The 26,544-nt window shown below is 39.6% G+C and overlaps 1 protein-coding gene and 1 pseudogene across 1 annotated transcript in view; one reads left to right on the forward strand and one right to left on the reverse strand.

The window, feature by feature from the left end:
- Nucleotides 1-4,309: 4,309 nt before the first annotated feature.
- On the reverse strand, nt 4,310-6,761 carry LOC126950846 (zinc finger protein 655-like; annotated as a pseudogene).
- Nucleotides 5,365-26,544, forward strand: part of C1GALT1 (core 1 synthase, glycoprotein-N-acetylgalactosamine 3-beta-galactosyltransferase 1) — a 208,297-nt gene continuing 187,117 nt past the window's right edge. The window contains exons 1-2 of the mRNA XM_050782985.1: nt 5,365-5,454; nt 21,692-21,864. The gene's annotated coding sequence lies outside the window, so the exon portion shown is untranslated. The remainder of the gene's footprint in view (nt 5,455-21,691; nt 21,865-26,544) is intronic.

The following is a 26,544-nucleotide window of genomic DNA, read 5'->3' on the forward strand; positions in this document are numbered from 1 at the left end:
CATTTTTCCTAATATCCAGGGAGGGAGAACATGATATTACTCCCAATCTTGCTATGGGTGTACACCCACCCTGTGATATTGCTCCTAATATCCAGGGGGTAGAGTATGACAGTACTCCCAATATAACAGTGGGTGTACCTCCACCCGGGAATATTACTCATCATGTTCAGGGAAGGGGAAAATGATATTACTCCCAATATGGCACAGAGTGTACAACCCTTCCGTCATATTGTTCCTAATATCAGGAGGGGTAGAGGATGATATTACTTTCAACATTGCAGGTTGTGTACACCCAGCGTGTGATATTGTTCCCAATATCCACGAAGGGAGAGAATGATATTACTCACCATATAGTAGGAGGTGTACACTCACGCTGGAATATTGTTCCTAATATCCAGAGGGGTTGGGGAGAGGTTGATATTACTCTCAATATCGCAGGGGGTGTACATCTCCCCTGCGATACTGCTGTTAACCTTCAAAGGAGGAGAAGAGGACATAACTCCAGATATCGAAGAAAGTGTAAACCCTCCTGTGATATTGTTCCTAATATCCGGAAGGGGTGAAGAGGATATTACTCCCCGTATTACAGGGGGTGTACATCCACTCTGTGTTATTTTTCCTAATATGCAGGGGGGAAGAGGATAACAGTATTCCCAACATGGCAGGGGATGTACACCCACCTGTGAGATTGTCCTTAATATTCAAAGGCAGAGGGGATGATACTACTCCCAATATCGCAGAAAGTGTACAAACCCCCGTGATATCACAGAGTATACCCCCTCTGTGATATTGTTCATAATATCAAAGAGGGGAGATCATGTTACCCCCAATATCACAAGGGGTGTACGCCCTCTGTTATATTATTTGTAATATCTAAGGAGGGAGATGAGGTTATGCCCAGTGTCACAGAGGGTGTACCCACTCTGTGATATTGTTCATAATATCCAAATAAGGAGATGATGTTACTCCCAATATAGCAGGCAGTATACCCCCTCTGTAATATTGTTCATAATATTCAAGGGGGGAGATGGTGTTTCCCCCAATATAACAGTGAGGGTGTACTACAATAATTGGATATTATTGGTAATATCCAATGCAGCTGATGATGTTACTCTCCATATTGCAGGGGTGGGGGTAGCCCCTCTGTTATATTTTTCATAATATAAGGGGGAAGATGATGTTACTCCCAATATTGCAGGGATGTACCCCCTCTGTGATATTGTTTGTAATATTCGGGGGGGAGACTATGTTACTCTCAATATCGCAGGGGGTGTACCCACTCTGTGATGTTGTTCATAATATTTAAGGGGGGAGATAAAGTTACTTCGAATATCGCAGGAAGTGTACCCCCTCTATGATATTGTTTATGATATCCAAAGTAGGAGATGATATTACTCCCAATATCTCAAAGGGTGTACTCCCTCTGTGATATTGTTCATAATATCCAAGGGGGGAGATGATATTACTTCCAGTATCATAAACATCCTGTGTGTACACCTTCTGTTATATTACTTGTAATATCCAAGTGGGGAGAGGATGATATTACTCTCAATATCGCAAGAGGTATACATCCCGTGTGACATTGTTCATAATTTCCAGGGAGGAGAGGATGATATTACCCCCAATATCGCAGGAGGTACACACGCCCTGTGATATTGTTTGTAATATCCAGGGGGGAAAGGCATGATATTACCCCCAATATCGCAGAAAGCATACACTTCCTGTGATAATGTTCATAATATCTGAGGGGGGAGTATAATGTTACCCCCAATATCACCGTGGATGTTCACCTTACTGTGATGTTGTTTGTAAAATCCAGAAAGGGAGAGGATGATATTACCCCCAATATCACAGGGGGTGTACACTGCGATATCGTTCATAATATCCAAAAAGAGAGGATGATATTACCCCCAATATCGCAGGCGGTGTACATCCCCCCTGGGATATTTTTTGTAATATCCGGGGAGGGAGAGGATAATATTACTCCCAATATGGCAGGGGGTGTACAGCCCGTTGTGATACTGTTCGTAATATCTGGGGGAGAGAGGATATTACCCCCAATATGGCAGAGGGTGTTCACCCCCTGTGATAGTGTTCCTAATATACAGGGGGGAGAGGATTATATTACCCACAATACCACAGGGGTGTACAGGCCCCTGTGATATTGTTTGTAATATTTAGTGGAGGAGAGGATGACATTACCCACTATATTGCAGGGGGTGTACACCCTTCTTTTATATTGTTCATAATATCCAGGGATAGAGAATCCTCTATCTTATCCCCTAATATTATCCCCAATATTGCAGGGGGTGTACACCCCCCTGTGATACTGTTCGTAATATTTGGGGGAGAGAGGATGATATTACCCCCAGTATCGAAAGGGATTTACAACCCTCTGTGATATTGTTTGTAATATCCAGGGGGGTAGAGGATTATATTACCTCCAATATCCCATGGGGTGTACAATCCCCTGTGATGTTGTTCGTGATATTTTGGAAAAGAGAAGATGATATTACCCTCAATATCGCAGGAGGTGTGGAATCCTCTGTGATATTGTTCATAATATTCGGGGCGGGGGGAGACAATGATATTACCTTCAATATCACAGATTGTGTACACCCCCTGTGTTATAGTTCATAATATACAGGAAAATAGAAGATGATATTACCCCCAATATTACAGGGAATGTACACCACCCTGTGTTATTGTTTGTAATATTCAGGGGAGCAGAGGATGATACTACCTTTAATATTACAGGCGGTGTACACCCTCCGTAATTTTACTCATAGTAACGAAAAGGGAATATACTATTACTCCGAATATCACAGGGAAGGTACACCCTCTGTATTGTTATTCATAATAACCAAGGGGAGAGATGATATTATTCCTTATATCGCAGGGGGTGTACTCGCTTTTTGGTATTATTTCTAATATCCAGTGGGGGGACATGATATTACTTCTAATCTCACAGAGGGTGTACACTCTCCGTGATATTGTTCGTAATATCCAAGGCAAGACATTACATTACTCCTAATATTGCAGGGGGTACTTTCTCCGTGGTATTATTCATAATATCCAAGGGGAAACATGATATTCCTTTGTGGAGGGTGTCCACTCTCCATGATATAATTTGTAAATCTAAGGGGAGAGGTAATATTAGTTCACATGGTGTGCACATTCTCCATGACATTATTTGTAATATTCAAGGGGGGACATGATGTTACGTCCAATAGTGCAGGGAGTGTGCATCCTTCATGGTATTGTTCATAATATCTAAGGGGGAACATGATATTACTCCTAATGTTGCAGAAGGTGTACAACCTCCGTGGTGTTATTTGAAATATCCAAGGGGGGCATGATATTACTTATAATATTGCAGGGCGTGGTCACCCTCCGTGATATTATTCGTAATATGCAAAACGGGACGTGATATTGCTTCTGATATCATAGGAGGTGTACACCCTTTGTGGTATTATTCGTAATATTTAAAGAGAAACATTATATTACTTTGCAAGAGGTGTACACCTTCCGTGGTATTACGTGTAATATCCAAGAGGAGACATAATGTTACTTCACAGAAGGTGTACAACTTTTGTGAGATTATTCATAATATTCAAGGAGGGAGAGAATATTAGTTCACAGGGTGTGTACCAGCTCCATGATATTATTCGTAATAACCAAGGGGGAAGATGACATTACTTCGCAAAAGTTATATACCCTTCGAAATATTATTTGTAATATCCAAGGGGGGAGATGATATCACTCCTAATGTTGCAGGGGGTGTACACCCTCTGTGATATTATTTTTAATATACATGGGAAGAGATGATATTACTTTTTAGAATGTGTACACCCTCTGTCATATTATTTGTATTATCCAAGTGGGGAGATGATATTACTTTGCAGCGTATGTACACTCTCTGTGATATTATTTGTAACATCCAAGGAGAAATATTTTATTACTCCTAATTATGACTGAATCTCCTCATGCACATACACGTTTATTACATTTATAATCTTTTTGCATGGCATGAATTTGATACTAAACAAGGTAGTTTCTTTGTCTGCTGGCTTTTTTACATTCATTGCAGTAATGGAATTTTATTCCCATATGAATTCTCCAAATGTGACTAAGGCATGAAAATATTAATAGCATGAAAATTGAATTATCTGATGCTGAGTAACGGTTGAGCTATGACTGAAGGCTTTACCACATGCAGTACGTACATGATTTCTACCTGGTGTGAACCTCGGATGTTGAATGAAGCCTGAATTTGACTAGACTAAATGTCTTTTCACCCTCATTATATTCATGAGTCCTCTTTGGTATGAATGCTCTGACATTGAATGAAGTGTGCTCTCTGACTGGAGTTCTTTTTCTATACATCACAATCAAAGACTTTCTGTCTGGTGAGGACTTCTTGTTGCAGGATAAGTTCTGAGCTATGACTGAAACTGCCCTCATACTCATTACATTCATATGATTTCTCTTTCCTATGCATTATTTGATGGTGAATAAAGCATGAGGTTTGACTGAAAGCTTTTCCATATTCATAACATTCATGCAGTTTCATTCCTGTGTGAATTCTTTGATGCTGAATAAGATGTGAATTCAATCTGAAGTTTTTTCCACATTCATTATATGTGTAGGGCTTTTCTCTGAAATGAATTCCTTGTTTAATATAGGCCAACCCATATTCATCATACTTATAGGATTTCTCTTCATGGTGGACCCTCTGATGTTCAAGCAGGTATGAAGTATGGCAGAAGTCACTGCCACATACAGTACACTTACAGGGCATCTCTTTGTGAATTTTCTGATGTTGAGTAAGGCGGACACTATGACTGAAGACTCTTTCACAACTGCTACATTTGTAAGCTTTGGCTCTGGTGTGAATTTTCTTGTGTTGAATTATGCCTGAGCTTGGACTACAGGATTTGTCAGACGCTTCACAGGATTTATCAGGTGCTTCACATTTGTAAGGTTTTTCTCTAGTGTGTATTCTTTTATGTTGACTAAGACTTGAGCTCTGACTGAAAGACTTTTCACATTCTTTACATTTGTGGAGCTTCTCTCTAGTAGGGATTCTCTGATGTCTAGTAAGGGCTGAGCTCTGATGGAAAACTTTCTCACATACATCACATTTATAGGATTTCTCAGTATTAGGGATGCTGTCCCATTTATTAAGGAGGGAGAGATCCGTTAAGCTTTCCTTACATTCACTACCCTGAAAATCCTGTGTTAGATTTATGTGTTCATGTTTACCAGAGGCTGAATTCTGGTTGAAGCTCATGTCATTCTTATCATTATCATCAGTATTCTGTATTCTAAGAACTTTCTGATCTGCATCATTAGTAGAGTCCAGACTGAAGCTTTTTTCAGGTTTATTACATTCATTGTTCTTCTCACTGGTGAAGGTTTCTTTGCTGATTGCTGTTTGCCTAAACTTTCCAGGTAAAGAAATTTCCTTACAATTTCCTGAAGCCCTTCTGATCTGTCCTCAGACTTACACACTTCTCTAGTCTCTAACTTAGGTAATATTGTGTTTGAGTCTTCCTACTATCACTTTGTATGAATGTACTTCTGAAATCTTCTCCTTAGGAATCGACAGCTTGTTCTCTTCTCTGGTCTCTCCATCTCATATAATATATAAATACAAAATACAAATGTAATCTGTACCCTGTGCTTAGGAAAAGAAAACTCAGATGAGAAAACTAAACAATGTAATATCTACAAGGACAAGAAAAGTTTATTTACTCTGAAAAACAGGCACAAAATCTCAACAGCAGAAGTAGGGGCATGAACAGGAGCAGTGAGGTAAAAGAGTAGACACGTTCAGCAGAGTAAGAAGACAACAGTTAAGGAGATAATAGGGAAACAGTTTGAAAGAATTTTAGATAAGCAACTTGACTGGGGGCCCAGTACAACATGTGCACAGGTCCTAAACAAATGGAAAGGGTCAACCTAACTGGAGGAAAAAGGAAATAACTCTCCATGCCAGGACACACACACAGAACTCTTCATTCTGAGTGCCAAAGCAGCTACAACTTGGCTCAACAATTGAACTTTACTTCCCTGCTAATTCCATCTGATTGATTCTGCCTTCCTCACCTGAGCAGTCATCTCTTAAGACTTCTCTAGTCTTAGCTTCCAGATCAAAGACCTATAGATCCTGTTCCACCTGGCAAAGCCCATTGGGCTTGGAAATTGGAAATCCTGATCATAGAGAAGGAAATGGGATGTGGTAATGTATCCCCACATGCTACAGCAGCCACTTTTTCTTTTAACTAATGTCAAGAGAGAGAGAAGGTAAACTCTGAGAAGACATTAATTAGGAAGGCCTGGAGAGTAAAGAGGGCAAAGATCTTCTACAAGGAGCTCAGATTTGGGCTCTAGAAAGATGTGTGTTAAGGGGCAAGTTGATGGCTTGGGAGCAGGAGGATTAATTTAAACATTATTTGAACAACAGAATGTGTGCATGGGTTTGTCTTCACGGAAGTTATCCTTATCAGTCTCCATCTGTTACCTAAAGATCAATCTTTGGATTAGAGCTGGTATACAAGAATCAAAATGGAGGTCATCAAAATATAATTCTGCTGTACTAGAGAAAGGTGAAACTCAAGCAGCTGCTGCATGGTTAGCTAACCTGTAGCAAAAGAATCAGTGAAAACTCAATAAATATTCTAAGAACCAATCTCAAGAAACAAATTGTTTCAGTGCACATAAGAAAACAAAGAATAATATGACACATTCTTACCCATTAGGAGTGTAGCATTTATTCAATAAACATTTATGGAGTGCCTCCTTTATGCAAAGTATGCAGGGGATAAAGAGGGCAAGCAAGGTCCCTTCCCTTAAGGACCTCAAGGACCTCACACTCTACACAGAAACAGCTCTAAACAACTAACTACAATAAAATGTGGATAGAGGAAAGTGCAATCAAAGTGCATCTTCACATAAAACGGTCTTTCTATGGCTTGCATAATGGAATGTTTGGATCTAAATCTCTTTTAAAGCTAAAGCAATAGGCAGTCTGCTTCCGAGGAGATAGAATTTTAATACTATTAGCATCAAAGGGAAGTTTTTATATGTGTCCAGCCAAGGAAGCTTCTAATAGCACACATACAAGGTCTAGCTCAAGCCCCTCATCTCCAAAAACCTTTCTCTCCATTTACTGAATGTCTACAAAATTTGTTAGTTGTTCCTCTTATCCTGACATGTCACATATAATAGTGTTTACATAGGTTTTTTGCTTTGTGTTTTGTTTTTTGTGACAGAGTTTCTTCACTCTGTTGTCCAGGCTGGAGTGCAGTGGCACGATCTCAGCTCACTGCAACCTTTGCCTTTTGGGTTCAAGCGATTACTCTGCCTCAGCCTCCTGAGTAGCTGGGATTACAGGTGTGTACCACCGTGCCCAGCTAATTTTTGTATTTTTAGTAGAGACGTGGTTTCACCATGTTGGCCAGGCTGGTCCTGAATTCCTGACCTCAGGTTATCCACCTGCCTGGACCTCCCAAAGTGCTGGGATTACAGGCATGAGCCACTGCACCCGGCCCTTTACATAGATTTTTTAAGTGGTTTCAGGTATTATCATTCATACTTGATTTATAAACTCTTTGACAGAAGGGACCATGTATCTTGTATCTTACACTTCTTTTGATTCATTTACTTAACACCTACTTATTGAGTGCCAACTCTGTGCCCAAGTATCAATGTATTAACAGCTACCCAATTTTGTAAAAAGGGCACTGGGGCTGGAAAATATGAAGAACAGCTCCCCCAAAGATTCCACGTGAGAGCCTATGAGCAAGGATATAAGAACACACAGAAGAAAGGTATTTTAAACCCCCTGCAGTACTGGGATTAATATCATCCTCTCCCCCCTGGATATTTAATCCTTATAACCACCTCTGAGATGTGTGCTAAAGAATTCACACTTGGCTGAGTGCAGTGGTTTATGCCTGTAATCCCAGTACGTTGAGAGGCCGAGGCGGGCAGATCACCTAAGGTCAGGACTTTGAGACCAGCCTGGCCAACATGGTGAAACCCCATCTCTACTAAAATACAAAAATTAGCTGGGCGTGGTGGTGCATGCCTGTAGTCCCAGCTACTCGGGAGGCTGAGGCAGGAGAATTGCTTGAACCTGGAGGTAGAGGTTGCAGTGAGTCAAGATCGTGCCACTGCACTCCAGCCTGGTGACAGAGTAAGATTTCGTCTCAGAAAAAAAAAAAAAGGAAAAAAGAAAGAAAGTATCCACACTTTACTGGTGATTAAACTGAAAAGCAAAGAGGTCCAAGTAACCTGTCCAAGCCCAAGCAGCTAGTAAATGGAGGAGCGAGAATTTGAACGCTGACATTCAGAACCCAGAGCCAGAGCTCCTTGCCACATTGTCATACTGCCTTCCTCCTTATTACAGAGGTGCACTTGTAGCCATTTCATTAAAAATGTAATAAATGAATGTTCATTGCAGGGCTCTGATAGCTCCTCATTCCTTCCAAAGTAGTAAACCAGGCATAAATAAGATGAGATACATAACTTAGAAACATTTACATAAATTTCTACATATCAGAAATTTAGCACACAAAATGGTACACATTATGCAAGAATACAAGCAAAAAAATGTTAAACATTTGAGAACGGTTATGTATGGAGCCTTGTAAATAAACAGGAATAGACAAAACAAGAGATGCCGCTCAACATTGCATGGACATATAATGATAATGTGCCATGAACTGAAAAATATAATTATTTGGCACTCAGCACCTGAGGTCTTAGCACCTGGGCCCATGTCTCCAGAGGTGAAGAGCAGAGTCAGATGCCTCCCTCCTCCCACACAGGGGTCTCCCACCATTCTAACCCCACAGGGCTTGAGGGGGGATGAGATTTAAATTTATATGAAAATACTTATAAATATTTTAAATTATTTCTTTCTGTTGCTTTATTTATCACACAAAAATATGAATACTTAATCATTTTTAGGTGAGGCTAGTGCAAAAAAATGGACCTTCCAATAAAAACTCCATAAATAAAAATTTTAAATGCTATCTTGGTTCTCATGCAATGATTCTTAAATATATCTCTATATATTAGGAATCTGCAGCTCTGCAGTGTGGCCCAGGCATCTGATAGTGGGTGTATGTACAAGTGTGTGTGTGTGTGTGTGTGTGTGTATTTCTGTCATTGCTTTTTTAAAAACTCAATTGATTGAATTTTTTAATAGATAGGGTCTCACTATGTTACTCAGGATAGTCTCGAACTCCTGAACTCAAGTGATCCTCTTCCCTCTGTCTCTGGAGTAGCTGGGACAACAGATATGCACCATCATGCCCAGCTTGCCATTGTTTTTTTGTTTGTTTGTTGTTGTTTCCTTCCTTGTTTCCTTCCTCTCTCTTTCCTTCCTCTCTCTTTCTTTCTTTCTTTCTTTCTTTCTTTCTTTCTTTCTTTCTTTCTTTTTTCTTTCTTTCTTTCTTTTCTTTCTTTCTTTCCCTTCTTTTTTCTTTTTTTCTTTGAGAGAAGACTCTTGTTCTGTTACCCAGACTGGACTGCAGTGGCATGTTCATGGCTCACTGCAGCCTAAATCTCCTGGACTCCAGAGATCTTCTCACCTCAGCCTCCTGAGTAGCTAGGACTATAGGCACATGCTACCACAGCCAGCTAATTTTAAAACTTTTTGTAGAAACTGAATGTTGCCATGTGGCCCAGGCTGATCTGAAACTCCTGGCCTCAAGTGATCCTCCTGCCTCAGCCTTCCAAAGTGCTGAGATTACAGGCATGAGCCACCATGCCTGGCTGCCATTGCTTTTTTAATAGCTTTGACATATAATTCACATACTGTACAATTTATTCATTCAAAGTGTACAAATCGACAGTTTTTAGTATATTCACAGAATTTTGCAACCATCACTACAATTAAATTTTAACACATTTTCAGCACTCTGAAAAAGAAACCAATACATTTTAAGAGTCACTCCTCATTCTCCAGTCTCACACCTGAACCACAGTCCCAGGCGATCTACTTTATGTCTCTTTAGAGTGACTCACTTTCTGGACATTTTAACCTATTTTCTGTATCTTTGAATTGGCCTATTCTGGACACTTTATATAGATAGAACAATACAATATGTAGCCTTTCATGATTGGATTCTTTCATTTGACATAATATTTTGAAGTTTCAATCATGTTGTAGCATGTGTCAGTATTTCATTCCTTTTTAAAATATATACTTTAAGTTCTGGGATACATGTGCAGAATGTGCAGATTTGTTACATAGGTATACACATGCCATGGTGGTTTGCTGCACCAGTCAACCTGTCATCTGCATTAGGTATTTCTCCTAATGCTATCCCTCCCCTAGACCCCCACTGCCAGACAGGCCCTGGTGTGTGATGTTCCCCTCCCTGTGTCCATGTGTTGTCATTGTTCAACTCCCAATTATGAGTGAGAACACGTAGTATTTGGTTTTCTGTTCCTGTGTTAGTTTGCTGAGAATGGTTTCTGGTTTCATCCATGCCCCCGCAAAGGACATGAACTCATCCTTTGTTATGGCTGCATAGTATTCCATGGTGTATATGTGCCACATTTTCTTTATCCAGTCCATCATTGATGGGCATTTGGGTTGGTTCCAAGTCTTTGCTATTGTGAACAGTGTGCAGTAAACATACATGTGCATGTGTCTTTATACTAGAATGATTTATAATCCTTTGGGTATATACCCAGTAATGGGATTGCTGGGTCAAATGGTATTTCTGGTTCTAGATCCTTGAGAAATTGCCACACTGTCTTCCACGATGGTTGAACTAATTTACACTCCACCAACACTGTAAAAGCATTCCTATTTCTCCATATCCTCTCCAGCATCTGTTGTTTCCTGACTTTTTAATGGTCACCATTCTAACTGGTATGTGATGGTATCTCATTGTGGTTTTAATTTGCATTTCTCTAATGACCAGTGGTGATGAACTTTTCTTCGTATGTTTTTTTGGCCACACAAATGTCTTCTTTTGAGAAGTGTCTGTTCATATTGTTTACCCACTTTTGGATAGGGTTGTTTTTTTTCTTGTAAATTTGTTAAAGTTCCTGGAGATTCTGGATATTAGCCCTTTGTCAGATGAATAGGTTGCAAAATTTTTCTCCCATTGTGTAGGTTGCCTATTCACTCTGATAATAGTTTCTTTTGCTGTGCAGAAGCTCTTTAGTTTAATTAGATCCCATTTGCCAATTTTGGCTTTTGTTGCCATTGCTTTTGGTGTTTCAGACATGAAGACTTTGCCCATGCCTATGTCCTGAATGGTATTGTCTAGGTTTTCTTCTAGGGTTTTTATGGTTTTAGGTCTTATGTTTAAGTCTTTAATCCATCTTGAGTTAATTTTTGTGTAAGGTGTAAAGAAGGGGTCCAGTTTCAGTTTTCTGCATATGGCTAGCCAGTTTTCCCAGCAGCATTTATGAAATAGGATATCTTTTCCCCATTGTTTGTTTTTGTCAGGTTTGTCAAAGATCTGATGGTTGTAGATATGTGGCATTATTTCTGAGGTCTCAGTTCTGTTCCATTGGTCTATATATCTGTTTCGGTACCAGTACCATGCTGTTTTGGTTACTGTAGTCTTATAGCATAGTTTGAAGTCAGGTAGCATGATGTCTCCAGCTTTGTTCTTTTTCCTTAGGATTGTCTTGGCTATACAGGCTCTGTTTTGGTTGCATATGAACTTTAAAGTAGTTTTTTCCAATTCTGTGAAGAAAGTCAATGATAGCTTGATGGGGATAGCACTGAATCTATAAATTACTTTGGACATTATGACCATCCACGATAATGATTCTTCCTATCCATGAGCATGGAATGTTTTTCCATTTGTTTGTGTCCTCTCTTATTTCGCTGAGCACTGGTTTGTAGTTCTCCTTGAAGAGGTCCTTCACATCCCTTGGAAGTTGGATTTCTCAGTATTTTATTCTCTTTGTAGCAATTGTGAAGGGGAGTTCACTCATGATTTGCCCCTCTGTTTGTCTATTATTGGTGTATAGGAATGCTTGTGATTTTTGCACATTGATTTTTATATCTTGAGAGTTTGCTGAAGTTGCTTATCAGCTTAAGGAGGTTTGGGATTGAGATGATCGGATTTTCTGAATATACTATCATGTTATCTGCAAACAGAGACAATTTGACTTCCTCTCTTCCTATTTGAATACCCTTTATTTCTTTCTCTTGCCTGATTTCCCTGGCCAGCACTTCCAATAGTATGTTCAATAGGAGTAGTGAGACATCCTTGTCTTGTGCCGATTTTCAATGGGAATGCTTCCAGCTTTTGCCCATTCAGTATGATATTGGCTGTGGTTTTGTCATAAGTAACATTATTTTGAGATACATTCCATCAATACCGAGCGTATTGAGAGTTTTTAGCATGAAGATGTGTTGAATTTTATTAAATACCTTTTCTGCATCTATTGAGATAATCATGTGGTTTTTGTCATTGGTTCTGTTTATGTGATGGATTACATTTATTGATTTGTGTATGTTGAACTAGCCTTGCATTCTAGGGATGAAGCTGACTTGATCATGGTGGGTAAGCTTTTTGATATGCTGCTGGATTCAGTTTGCCAGTATTTTATTGAGGATTTTCACATCAATGTTCATCAGGAATATTGGCCTGAAATTCTTTTTTTGTTGTGTCTCTGCCAGGTTTGGGTATCAGGATGATGCTGGCCTCATAAAATGAGTTAGGAAGCAGTCCATCTTTTTCTGTTGTTTGGAATAGTTTCAAAAGGAATGGTACTAGCTCCTCTCTGTATCTCTGGTAGAATTTGTCTGTGAATCTGTCTGGTCCTGGGCTTTTTTTGTTGGTAGGCTATTAATTACTGCCTCAATATCAGAACTTGTTATTGGTCTATTCAGAGATTTGACTTCTTCCTTGTTTAGTCTTGAGAGGGTGTATATGTGCAGTTTCCTCTAGATTTATATGTATGTGTCCATTATATGTATATGTCCATTTCCTCTAGATTTTCTACTTTATTTGCATAAAGGTGTTTATAGTATTCTCTGATGGTAGTTTGTATTTCTGTGGGATCAGTGGTGAGATCCCTTTTATTATTTTTTATTGTGTCTATTTGATTCTTGTCTCTTTTCTTCTTCATTAGTTTTGCTAGCAGTCTATCAATTTTGTTGATCTTTTCAAAAAACCAGCTCCTGGATTCACTAATTTTTTAAGGATTTTTCATGTCTCTATCTTCTTCAGTGCTGCTCTGATCTTAGTTATTTTTGGTCTTCTGCTAGCTTTTGAACTTGTTTGCTCTTTGCAAAAGAACAAAATTTGTTGTTTTAATTGTTATGCTAGGGTGTCGATTTTAGATCTTTCCCACTTTCTCCTGTGGGCATTTAGTGCTATAAATTTTCCTCTAAACACTGCTTTATCTGTGTCCCAGATATTCTGGTACGTTGTGTCTTTGTTCTCATTGGTGTCAAAGGACTTATTTATTTCCACCTTAATTTCATTATTTATCCAGTAGTCATTCAGGAGCAGGTTGTTCAGTTTCCATGTAGTTGTGCGGTTTTGAGTGAGTTTCTTAATCCTGAGTTCTAATTTGATTGTACTGTGGTCTGAGAGACTGTTATGATTTCCATTCTTTTGTGTTTGCTGAGGATCTTTTACTTCCAATTATGTGGTCGATTTTAGCATAAGTGCAATGTGGTACTGAGAAGAATGTATATTCTGTTGATTTGGCGTAGAGAGTTTTGTAGAGAACTCGCTTTGTGAATCTGAATGCTCCTGTATTGAGTGCATATATATTTAGTATAGTTAGCTCTTCTTGTTACATTGATCCCTTTACCACTATGTAATGCCCTTCTTTATCTTTTTTGATCTTTGTTTGTTTAAAGTCTGTTTTATTAGAGACTAGGATGGCAATCCTTGCCTTTTTCCCATTCCATTTGCTTGGTAAATATTCCTCCATCCCTTTATTTTCAGGCCATGTGTGCCCTTGCACATGAGATGGGTCTCCTGAATACAGCACACTGATGGGTCTTGACTTGTTATCCAATTTTCCAGTGTCTTCTAATTGGGGCATTTAGCCCATTTACATTTAAGGTTAATATTGTTATGTGTGAATATGATCCTGTCATTATGATGTTAGCTGGTTATTTTGCCCGTTAGTTGATGCAGCTTCTTCCTAGTGTCAGTGGTCCTTACAATTTGGTATGTTTTTGCAGCGGCTGGTTCCGGTTTTTCCTTTCCATGTTTACTGTTTCCTTCAGGAGCTCTTGTAAGGCAGGCCTGGTGGTGACAACATCTCTCAGCATTTGCTTATTTGTAAAGGATTTTATTTCTCCTTCACTTATGAAGCTTAGTTTGGCTGGATATGAAATTCTGGGTTGAAAATTATTTTCTTTAAGAATGTTGAATGTTGGCCCCCCACTCTCTTCTGGCTTATAGGGTTTCTGCAGAGAGATCTGCTGTTAGTTTGATGGGCTTCCCTTTGTGGGTAACACGACCTTTCTGTCTGGTTGCCCTTAACATTTTTTCCTTCATTTCAACCTTGATGAATCTGAGGATTATGTGTCTTGGGGTTGCTCTTCTCAAGGAGTATTTTTGTGGTGTCCTCTGTATTTCCTGAATTTGAATGTTGGCCTGTCTTGCTAGGTTGGGGAAGTTCTGGATAATATCCTGAAGAGTGTTTTCCAACTTGGTTCCATTCTCCCAATCACTTTTGTGTATGCCAATCAAATGTAGGTTTGGTCTTTTCATACAGTCCCATATTTCTTGGACACTTCATTCATTCCTTTTCATTTTTTTTCTTTCTAATCTTGTCTTCATGCTTTATTTCATTAAGTTGATCTTCAATGTCTGATATCCTTTCTTCTACTTGATTGATTCAGCTATTGATACTTGTTTATGCTTCATGAAGTTCTCATGCTGTGTTTTTCAGCTCCATCAGGTCATTTATGTCCTTCTCCAAACTGGTTATTCTAGTTAGCAATTCTTCTATCCTTTTTTCAAGATTCTTAGCTTCCTTGCATTAGGTTAGAACATGCCCCTTTAGCTCAGAGGGGTTTGTTATTACCCAGCTTCTGAAGCATACTTCTGTCAATTCATCAAACTCATTCTCCATCCAGTTTACTTCCCTTGCTGGCAAAGAGTTGTGATCCTTTGGAGGAGAAGAGGCATTCTGGTTTTTGGAATATTCAGCTTTTTACACTGATTTTTCCTCATCTTCATGGATTTATCTACCATTGGTCTTTGATGCTAGTGACCTTTGGATGGGGTTTTTGTGTCCAAGTTCTTGTTGATGTTGATGCTATTCCTTTCTGTTAGTTTTCCTTCTAACAGTCAGGCCCCGCTGCTGCAGGTCTGCTAGAGTTTGCTGGAGGTCCACTCCAGACACTCTTTGCCTGGGTATCACCAGCAGAGGCTCAGAACAGCAAATATTGCTGCCTGTTCCTTCCTCTGGAAGCTTCGTCCCAGAGGGGCACCTGCCGGATGCCAGCCAGAGCTCTCCTGTATGAGGTGTCTGTCTACTCCTGTAGGGAGATGTCTCCCATTCAGGAGGCATGGGGGTCAGGGACCCACTTGAGGAGGCAGTCTGTCCCTCAGCAGAATTTGAGCACTGTGCTGGGAGATGCGCTGCTCTCTTCAGAGCCAGCAGGCAGGAATGTTTAAGTCTGCTGCAGCTGCGCCCACAGCCACCCCTTCCCCCAGGTGCTCTGTCCCAGGGAGATGGGAGTTTTATGTATAAGCCTTTGACTGGGGCTACTGCCTTTCTTTCAGTGATGCCCTGCCCAGAAAGGAGGAATTTAGAGAGGTATTCTGACTACAGCGGCTTTGCCGAACTGCAGTGGGCTCCGCCCAGTTTGAACTTCCCAGCAGTTTTGTTTACACTGTGAGAGGAAAACCACCTACACACCCCTTCCCGCACCAAGCTGGAGCATCCCAGGTCAACTGCAGACTGCTGTGCTGGCAGCGAGAATTTCAAGCCAGTGGGTCTTAGTTTGCTGGGCTCCATGGGGGTAGGATCCACTGAGCTAGACCACTTGGCTCCCTGGCTTCAGCCCTTTTTCCAGGGAAGAGAATGGTTCTGTCTCACTGGTGTTCCAGGCCCCACTGGGGCATGAAAAAAACTCCTGCAGCTAGCTCGGTGTCTGCCCAAAGGGCCGCCCAGTTTTGTGCTTGAAACTCAGGGTCCTTGTCGTGTAGGCAGGCACCTGAGGGAATCTCCTGGTCTGTGGGTTGTGAAGACAGTGTAAAAAGCATAGTATCTGGGCTTGAATGCACCATTCCACATGGCATAGTCCCTCATGGCTGCCCTTGGATAGGGGAGGGAGTTCCTGGACCCCTTATACTTCCCAGGTGAGGTGATGGCCCATCCTGCTTCTGCTTACCCTCCGTGAGCTGCACCTACTGTCTAACCAGTCCCAATGAGATAAGCGGGGTACCTCAGTTAGAAATGCAGGAATGTCATCTGCGTTGATCTCGTATGGAGCTGCAGACCGGAGCTATTCCTATTTGGCTATCTTGCCAGCCCCCTCATTCCTTTTTAATACTAAATGATATTTCATTGTATGTAGATGCTAATTTTGCTTATCCATTTATCTATTGACAGGCACATGCTACTTTTTGATGATTATGAATACTACTACTATGAACATTTATGTATAAGTTTTGTGTGAATGCATATTTTTGTTTTTTCTTGGCTACATACCTAGGAAAATAATTTCTGGGTCATGTGGGAGCTCTACATTTAACTTTTTGAGGAGTTTAAGCATCTACATACTTAAAACTCCCTGGAAGGACAAGGACCTGGCTCTCTGACTCCCCAGGCTGTCTCTTGAAAGGGCCACACTCCAGGTCAGGTTTTTGAGAAGTTACTTTAATGTTTTATGAAAAGAGAGGTGTCTTCACTTTGACTTTTTAATGAAAAGATTCATCATAATGATTATTATCTCCCTTTCATCATACCTCTCTCCTTAGCTCTATATACTTTAAGAATGACATTATTTACCTTTTTAAGTAAGTAGGTCACATAGCACAGTTATGAGTACATGCTATAGAGGCAGGCTTCCCGGTTCACATGCTGCCTTCCCTATTTACCAGCTGTATAATTTTGGCCATGTTACTTAACAGTTCCTCATCTATAAAAATGATATGATGACAATATGATACTACTTCCTTAGGGTCATTGTGGAAATTAAATTAATTAATACCTGTGAAGTCCATAGAATGGTACCTGGCATAGTCTAAATATTCTATCTATGTTCATTTTTATTATCCCACTACCAACATTCCATAATGTTTGTCATATAGACGGTGCTCCATGAATATCTGCTGAATGACAAGAGGGCTTAGCTAGAGCAAGACTCATCACATGTAAAGTATTAATAGAATGAACCAGTCCTTCCCATTTGTTCCTAGAGAAACTAATCACTCCTTCCTGGTGATTAGCACTTAGAACATCCAATAGAGCTGACATCTTGGCCTTGGAATATTGTGGCTGTGCTCAGATCTGTGGCTCACAAACAGCTACAAGCTCTTCTTCACCTTTTTGTAACTGACACCCAGCACAGGAGCCAAGCACTAAGCAGGTTTGCAAATATTCAATGCAACACCTTATTGGTACTTGATTGGCAATAAGACCAGTCTTAAATAAAATCTATATGTATATTAGCCAGAAGCCAAGACCACCAAGTTTTATGTGCAGTTTTATAATTAGCTAATAGTATGACATTTGACCATTTAGCTACCCTCTTTTGTGTTTTCCTAAGGTATAATACTGGCCCAAATGAAAATGGGATTTGTTTGGTTCAAAAATGGTCACATATCAGCTATTTTATAGGATTCAAGCTGATACTTCCAGCCCTCAAGTTCTATGCCTTAAGCAAGTAGTTCTCAAAAGACTCCTGTAGTTGAGGAAGAAAAAATACTCCTCATAACAGACTCATACAACATAATGTACACCCAAGCATGAGTGTACTTAATAAGCATGGGTGACTTTGAAGCACAGCACTAAAGGAAGGGAAATAAGTATTTGTTAACAGTCAGGACCACAATCCCATTTCAATTTCAAACAACTTTTAGAAATAGGTATCTCTCCGCATTACAAATGAAAGAAACAGATGCCAAATGAATCACTTGTAAATGATACAGAAATATTAAGTGTGGATCCAGGACTCCCACCTACCCCCAAGTCGATCTGAATATAGAGCCTATGTTTTCCCCACCATGACCCTCTGCTTTCACTGAGGAAGCCTAACCTACACAGAACGGCCCTGGAAAGAATGACTAAAGGATAAGCAACTAAAAACAGAATGGAAAATAATTCATATACCCTAATTTTACTGCAGGATGCAACTACAATTTTATTTCAGTTGTACCATTTATTATGAAATACCTCTTCTTGACTTCATCCCAACCCTGACATTGAAGTCTCGATGATAACATTAAAAAATCTCTTAGCTATATCTTTAAGGTTTCGGAATAAAATCTTCCTCTACATGACAAGAGGCAGCAAAGGTTAAGAGCCTACTCTGATTTCTGCTTCTTGGTGATCATATAACTTTGTACAAGTTACTTGGCCTCCTCTTGTCTCAGCTTCTCACTTCTGGAAAAATTAAGAAAATATCAGTAACTATTATGGAATTTTAAAACACACCTTCTTTTTCTTACAGAAAAAAAAAAAGAGGAGCTAAAAAATTATATTTCTGGGTTTTTTTTGTTTGTTTTTTGTCTGTTTGTTTTTTGTCCATTCTTGGTTAAAAAGGAATCAGCTAAGGAAACTTGAAGGCAAAAGAGTGAAGTAGAAACTACAGATACTTTATTGATAAACAGTTGATGTAAATGTCTTCTTTTGAGCAGGTGATGAAATGGAAGTGGTACTAAAACTTGGTTAAGTAAAGGCAAAACTGGCCAGGCATGGTGGCTCATGCCTGTAATCTAAGCCCTTTGAGAGGCCGAGGTGGGTAGATCATCTGAGCCTAGGAGTTCCAGACCAGCCTGGGCTACATGGCAAAACCCTATCTATACAAAAAATACAAAAATTAGCCAGGTGTGGTGGTGTGCACCTATGGTCCCAGCTACTTGGGAGGCTGAAGTGGGAAGATTGTGTGAGCTGAGAAGTCGAGGCTGCAGTGAGCTGAGATTGCAACATTTTACTCCGGCTTGGGTGACAGAGTGAGACCCTGTCTCAAAAACAACAACAATAAACAAACCTAATATGATATGAATACGTTTAACTATGTAACTCTCTGTATAAATCATGGCAGTTTTCCTCTTCTGTGATTTCCTTCTTTTCACTATAAAAAAAATGAGGACTCTTCTGTTGTCGAACTTTGCTAAATCATATTAATGAAATGTATGTCAGTTAAGGCATGATTTTTTCTTTTTCTTTTCTTTCTTTGTTCTCCAAAACGCCATCACAAGAGAGAACAATTGTGTTTTTTTGAGATAACGACTAAGATTAATATGGTCCCTTTTATATAAGCTAATAAGACAAATTATTTTTAATTTTTAAACAAAATTATTATTTTTTAGAGACAGGGTCTCACTCTATCACCCAGGCTGGAGTGCAATGACAGTATTACTGCTTACTGCAGCCTTGACTTCCCAGGCTCAAGGGATCCTCCTGCCTCAGCCTCCTGAGTAGCTGGGACTATAGGTGCACACCACCACACCTGGCTAATTTTTTATTTTTTGTAGAGACAGGGTCTCACCATGTTGTCCAGGCTGGTCTGGAACTCCTGGGCTCAAGGGATCCGCCCACCTCAGCCTCCCAAAGTGCTGGGATTACAGGTGTGAACCACTGTGCCCAGTCTATAATATTTTAAATTGTAAAATTAAAGCATTAATAACAGTTTCTAAACCTGAATCTAATATGTGGCTTTATGTCCTGACAACTCCACATGATGTTATGATGATTAAAGGAGTAAATTCATGAAAAACACTTAGGATAGTGTCTGGCACAAGCTAAGTATTCAGGAAATTATTATTATTATTGCATCTTAATGGTCTCAAGCTATTATCTTTCACCCAACATATTTATTGTAAAATAGAATTTGGCCCTGGGAATCAATGACCACATACATGGTATAACTAATCTCGAATATTTAAATTTCTATGTTTCATTAAGGTAATCTTGGCCCATAGAGTCTAACTAGATCAATGGTTTACAATCATTAAAGGAAAAAAAAATGAAGCCCATAATGCAGAAACATTTCACAGGACTCCATGCAATGTAAATTGTATAAATTGTATTTTGATTTATCCCCTAGCTGAAAAAAAATACATAAAGATTAAACGCTACCATAAATCCTCTAATGCTTTGAAATTAATTTGTATTTTGTTTATGACAACATATATTTTAAAATTTATAGTTGAGCCATATTCATTCAAATGACAGTTAAGCTTGTAGAATATACAGATTTACTGGCGTTTTAATAGCTTAATGGGCTCCTGAGAAGCCATGGCTAGCCATTAGGAATAATGAGTTAAAAGGGTCAACAAAACCTTTTCTGCAAAGGGCCAGAGAGTAAATAAATTAGACTCTGCTGGTCATGTATGTCTTTGTTGAAACAACTCAATTTTGCCATTGTAGCAGTAGCAACATGTAAACAAATGGGTGTAGCTGTGTTCCAATAAGACTTCACTTTCAAAAGCCTCAGCCCACACTGAAGGTGGGGAGGTTATGCAAAGGTGTAAATACCAGGCAGCAGGGATCACAGGGAGCCCTCGTAGAGGCTGCTGGCCACATAGCCCAATGCTCATAATCCCCAAAGTGTATTTGGAGGAACATGAATTGTTGATGTATTTGGGAATTTTTTTAAAGCTGCATTTTATATTTAAACTATATTTTTAAAATTTTACACAGAAGCTTCAATCAAGCTGTGTAATAAGTATATGGGAGTCCTTTATATTATTCTCTATAATTTATTTGTTTGAAATATATCAAAACAAAAATGCCTTAAAAATATACAGTAAAATAATCAAACACATTCCTAGAGTTGTTTTTATGAAACAGTCTGTTTATATAGTTTGTCTATGTACTGGTTTATGTTTTATATCTTGCCATAATTTTAACATATGTTTAAGATATAAATGTTTATATAATAGTAAGTTTCTCTCATAGACCATCTCTCTTCTGCTTACCACATTTCCTTTAACACCCTAATTACAATGACTTGGAGATCCTACCTGAAAAATTAGCAGGATGCCCCCACATCCTAGCTTTTCTCTCCACAAATATCCAGGAAAGCCCCAGCTTTGTTTATACATGTTCTTGAGTCAGATCTCATTGCCACCTACTGATGTGATATAATTTGGGTGCGTGTCTCCTCCAGATCTCATGTTTAAATGTGACCTCCAGTGTTGGAGATGAGCCTAGTGAGAGGTGTTTGGGTCATGGGAGCAGATCTTTCATCAATGGCTTGGTGCCATCCCAATAGTAATGAGTGAGCTCTCATTCTGGCAGTTCACATGAGAGCTGGTTGTTTAAAGGAGACTGGGACCTCCTCCTCCCTCTCTTGCTCCCTCTCTCCTGCCATATGATATGTCCACTTTCCCTTTGCCTTCCACTATGAATGGAAGCTTCCTGAGGTGCTCCCGAATCAGATGCTGGTATCATGCTTCTTATACAGAACTATGAGCCAAATAAACATCTTTTCTTTGTAAATTACCCAGTAAATTACAAAGTAGACTAACACATGATGCTTTTTTTTTTTAAGCCTGCAAACAGTAAGAAGATTCCCCTCTCTTTCTCAGTGGATGTAAAGTAGTGAATCTGCATAAATGTATCAGTCCTGTAACTCAACTCCTTCTGGAGTGGACTTCCCTAGACCCAGAGAGTGAGTCCTGCCTAGCCTACACGGCCTGAAGTTGGAGATCTCTTCCAATTCAGGTAATATTCTGCTTTCTGTACGCCTGATCTCTACATATATCTTACAATGATTTTTAACTCAAATGAGGAAACAGGAAATTATTCATTACAACCTCCTAAAACTACAACAGGTGTTATAAAACTTCTGACTATAAACAGGCAGACAGCAAAAAATGTACACGGGCACAAAAGGTAAATTTGAGTGAGAAAAAGGAGCTGAAAAATGAAAGCCTCACTATGAAACAAAACAGCACTGAAGAGTCTCCAAAGAGAGAGTGACTGGAGAGAGACTGATGTGGGAGAGCAGAGTGGGGATCAGATTATAATGAGTATCTTTCCCACACTAAGGAATTTGGAGCTTTTTTGATAGGCAATAAAGAGTCACATATAACAGCTGTATTTAAATTGTTCATAGGTGATGGAGCTGCAGGTAATTCTTTTCTTCTTCCTTTTTGTATTTTACTTTTTCTTTTTCTTTTTTGAGAAGGTCTCACTCTGTTGCCCAGGCTGGAGTGCAGTGGCGTGATCTCAGCTCACTGCAAACTCCACCTCCCGGGTTCAAGCAATTCTCCTGCCTCAGCCTCCTGAGCAGCTGGGATGATAGGCGCCCACCACCATGCCCAGCTAAATTTTGTATTTTTAGTAGAGATGGGGGTTTCACCATTTTGGCCAGGCTGGTCTCAAACTCCTGACCTCGTGATCTGCCCACTTCAGCTTCCCAAAGTGCTGGGATTACAGGCGTGAGCCACTGCGCCCAGCCTTAATTTTTCTTTATTGGAAAAGAAAGAAAATCTATATTTTTAAGGCCACCAGCCAGAGCACTTAGTAAAGAAGGAGGATGTATATTGCTTTTGCTGTTTCCTGTTAGCCTGACATTTGTGACTATATTGACTCTGCTGGGGTCACTTTCTCTAATTTGAGGATGATTTTTTTCTTTCTCAACTGCCTGGAGGATATGTATGGGTCCATGACTCTGGGTTACCACATAAGATTATGAAGATTATACCTGTCAAGGGTGCCCAGTCAAGGAAGAAGAGTGACTGAATTCAGCCTGTGCTCTGCCTGAAAGCCCTATGCTCTGTGTGGGCCTTAGTCCACCTAGAGGAAGGGGTACCTTTTAAAAGTACACACAAAGGCACATCATGGGCTAGCAGCAGCGCTGCCTGGCCCCAGGTGAGCTAGCAGTGCCAGATGCCTCCAGAATAGACTGGAAGGCCTTCTGTCCCTCTATTATGTCAAAACTGCAACTGGAACTACTTTGTCTAAGGAAAGGAGAGAGAAACCATAGGAAAAGGCCATAGGAGAATGGTGTCTGGAAAAACAAAAAACTGCAAAGAATATAAGAGATATGAATGAAGCAGATGCAATGAAACAACAGGTTTAATTTCAGCCTTAAGTTTATTATATTAAGAGAATGGAATAGAATCCCCATTGAGTAAACACGAATACAAAGGGTTTATTGAGAAGATACAGAGGAATTGTATAGAGCCAAAAGCCCACCCTGGCTTCACAAGACGGAAAACTAGAGTGAGGTTCAAGGAGGTCTTGCCCCTTCATTTCTCTAGAGTCACACAGCCTCTCCTCTCCTCTCCTCACCTCTGTATTGTCTGTAGTACTCTTCAGCCTCTCTCTAAAGACAAGTTTTTCTCACTCTAAAGCTCGGGGCAAAAAATGGCTCCTCGATCTCGACTTTATGGGACCATTCTATTTATGCATTCACTGTTCTCTGACCACAATGTCTATAGATTTGGATCAAATTTCCAAGAGATGAGAGAGCAAATTCCTATTTTACTCACTTACAGATTCAAAATTAACATAGATATGATTTGTAAAGAGAGTATTTCTACCAACCTTGACCAGGACAGTAGATTTCTATATCGAGTTCTACAGATCAGCCCGTAGTTGTGTTGAGGTCAAATAAAATATAGAGACTAATCTCTAAATTTAAAACATTTTATTCGGGAAGCAAAGATTGGATTGAGCACACACCCACAGACTGGGTGGCCTTTAGTATGTCTGAAGCACAAAGAGAAGGTTGGAGGCTTTTACAAAAAGGACAAATGTTACATATTATTTTGAAAGTAATTTCATTGGCACTAGTAAGGTTTTGAATAGCTGGCAAGCTCTGACTGGTGAATGATGGTGGTGTCTAAAACTAGTTGTAGAGTTACAGCAGGCTGTTTCTGTAGCTATTAGACTAAAACTGGTTCACGTTAAAAGAGGCAGTTTCAGCAGCCAGGTTTGCAGAGAATTACATTCTTAGAGCAATATGATAGGCCCTGAGTGCATTTTCCCTCCCCCTGGCTCCTCAACTCTGATTTAGTTGAGTATAACAAGAATGACCCAATTTGTGTGATCAGCTTTCACAGCTGGTTCCCAATCATTGAGTCACAAAGTAAGAAATAAGACAAGATGTAAGCAATTTTATGAAAATCTCCCCACAATGTGATGAATTTATTGATGATCATCAACAGTGAAATAACCATGCATAAAACTCCCTGTATATAAATTATGGAACTGACAGACATAGGCATGTGACTTATCAAAGAATAAAATAAGTGTCCTTTTCAGATAGAGTGCCTGGGGGATTAATGAGTTCAAAATTTAGGAAGATGGGTTATTCTCTCTTGTTAAACAAAATGAGACGATATTTATGGGTTAATATTTGTACATATACCATCAGAGATGGCTTTGAACAGTCATGGAGTCTGAAAGCTTTATTTAGCAAAAATTGTACAAGAACCCTGTTAAAATACTAAGGCTACAAAATTCAGAGCAGGTAATCTTGATTTATAAGTGTAGGAAAAATAAGTCTTTCAAATGTCAGATAGAGTCTGGAGTTTTCTGCAACGAAGTCATAAATTTTGCTATTTTTATAGGTTGACATGAACACTCAATTCCTCTTCAGGAAGTTAAGTGACTTAAAGATTATATAAAAGCTAAGAAGACAAGCCAGCTAAGTATGTTCACGACAGGGCTTTTTGAAACTGCACCGATTGATCATAATGGTGTGAGTTTCAAGCCCCTTCATAGCTTTCCTATGGCTCACTCTGTGCATCTCCCAAATGACAAAAACAAGGCAAACCCACAGAGTATTAGTTTACATCATATGCAAAAAACACAAAGTCCAGAGTGTAGAAAATGGAAGAAGAAAAATGAAATCAATGAAGGTGAATGTCATTAAAGTTAACACTATATGCATGGAACTTTGATCTGGCACAGTTTTTTGGCCACATTTTATTTAAAAGATTTTAATTTATGCATCCCTTTCCACATCTAGGTTATGGATTCTGACAGGTATAAGACTGTCTCGTGTTCAGTCTCTCTATCCTTAGCAACTAGTGATATACCTAACACAGAAAAAGCACTCAACACATTTGATGAATGAATGTGATTATTCTGTTGACAAAATGGTAATAATCTCTTGACTATAAAAAAAAAGTCATTCTAAAAATCATCGCCTCGGGGACTAAAAGATTTTGGGGGTCGATTTACTGTTGTTCCTCTGTGTTTAAACACAGCAGGCCCTCCCAAGTATCCTATTGCATCTGGTCCACAAGATCTAGTTGCAGAGATAAATGATTCTAGAAAATTTCCCTGGCATACTCCCCACTTATACCAGATCCACTACTTTTGCTTCCATCCTCCATTTCTCTGAATGCAGGGCGGAGTACCTCTGACTTTGATCAATGCTTTGGGCTCCTTCAGGTTTGGCGACTGATAGACATTCTCCTCTGTTTCATGAAACCTCTGCCTCCCATCTGACTCTTGTCCCAGCTTGCTTCACAATGATTATGATTGTATTAGGCTCCGTAAATACCATCATGATAATCAAATCAACCCTCACAGAGGGCTAACTGATAATGGCAATGAATACAGCATGAATTCGATGAAGACACCTGGCATTACTTGGGTAAACGATACTCATTAGTGGTTCTCTGCCTTGGCTGTTCGTGGGAAATACCTGGGGAAATCTAAAAATATTGATGCCTACCCCCATAGATTTTAACATGATTGGCTTGCGGGAGGCCTGGCATTAGAACTTTTTAAAAATTTCCAGCTGATTCTTACACAAAGTTTTCAAATCACTGCTTTAGGCTGAAAAGCTAACTGGTGCAATTTTTTCCATATTGCAGAGAATAGACATTATTAAATGAAAATGAAACAATGTCTTAGCTTTGTGTTCTATATTCTTGTCTTTGTATACCATAAGATTTATCTAAATATTGCTAGGTGAATGTAGGTTGGCTGAGATGACATGTTCAAAATTTCCCTGAAGTAAAATGAGATATGTTGGGTGGAAAGCTTTGAGACATGTTAAAAAACCAAAAAATTGAAAATGTTAATGCCATAAGGATCGATTCTTCCCTCTAAAGTGAGAACCAGGGGAGAATGTTCTCCTCCACTTCCTATCTTAACTGAAGGCCGAAAGCTGTCTGTCCCCACTCCCACCCCATAGGATCAAGAAGAACTGGCATTCTCTGACTGTCCCTTCCTACTTGCAGGTCATTTGCCCAGGCATTGGCTATTTTGAGAGCTGTCTGTCTGAATACATAGGGAACTTAGCTGTTAATGGACGGACAAATGCCAGCCCTGGGAGCTGACTCATGCCTAAAATATGCAGAGGGAGCCCAAGGGAATGCAGGCTTCCTTTCTCAGCTATTTGTCTTTAAACAGCTGATGGGGAAGCTCCCTTGATAC

This window comes from Macaca thibetana, chromosome 3 (assembly GCF_024542745.1).
Source record: "Macaca thibetana thibetana isolate TM-01 chromosome 3, ASM2454274v1, whole genome shotgun sequence".
NCBI lineage: Eukaryota > Metazoa > Chordata > Mammalia > Primates > Cercopithecidae > Macaca > Macaca thibetana.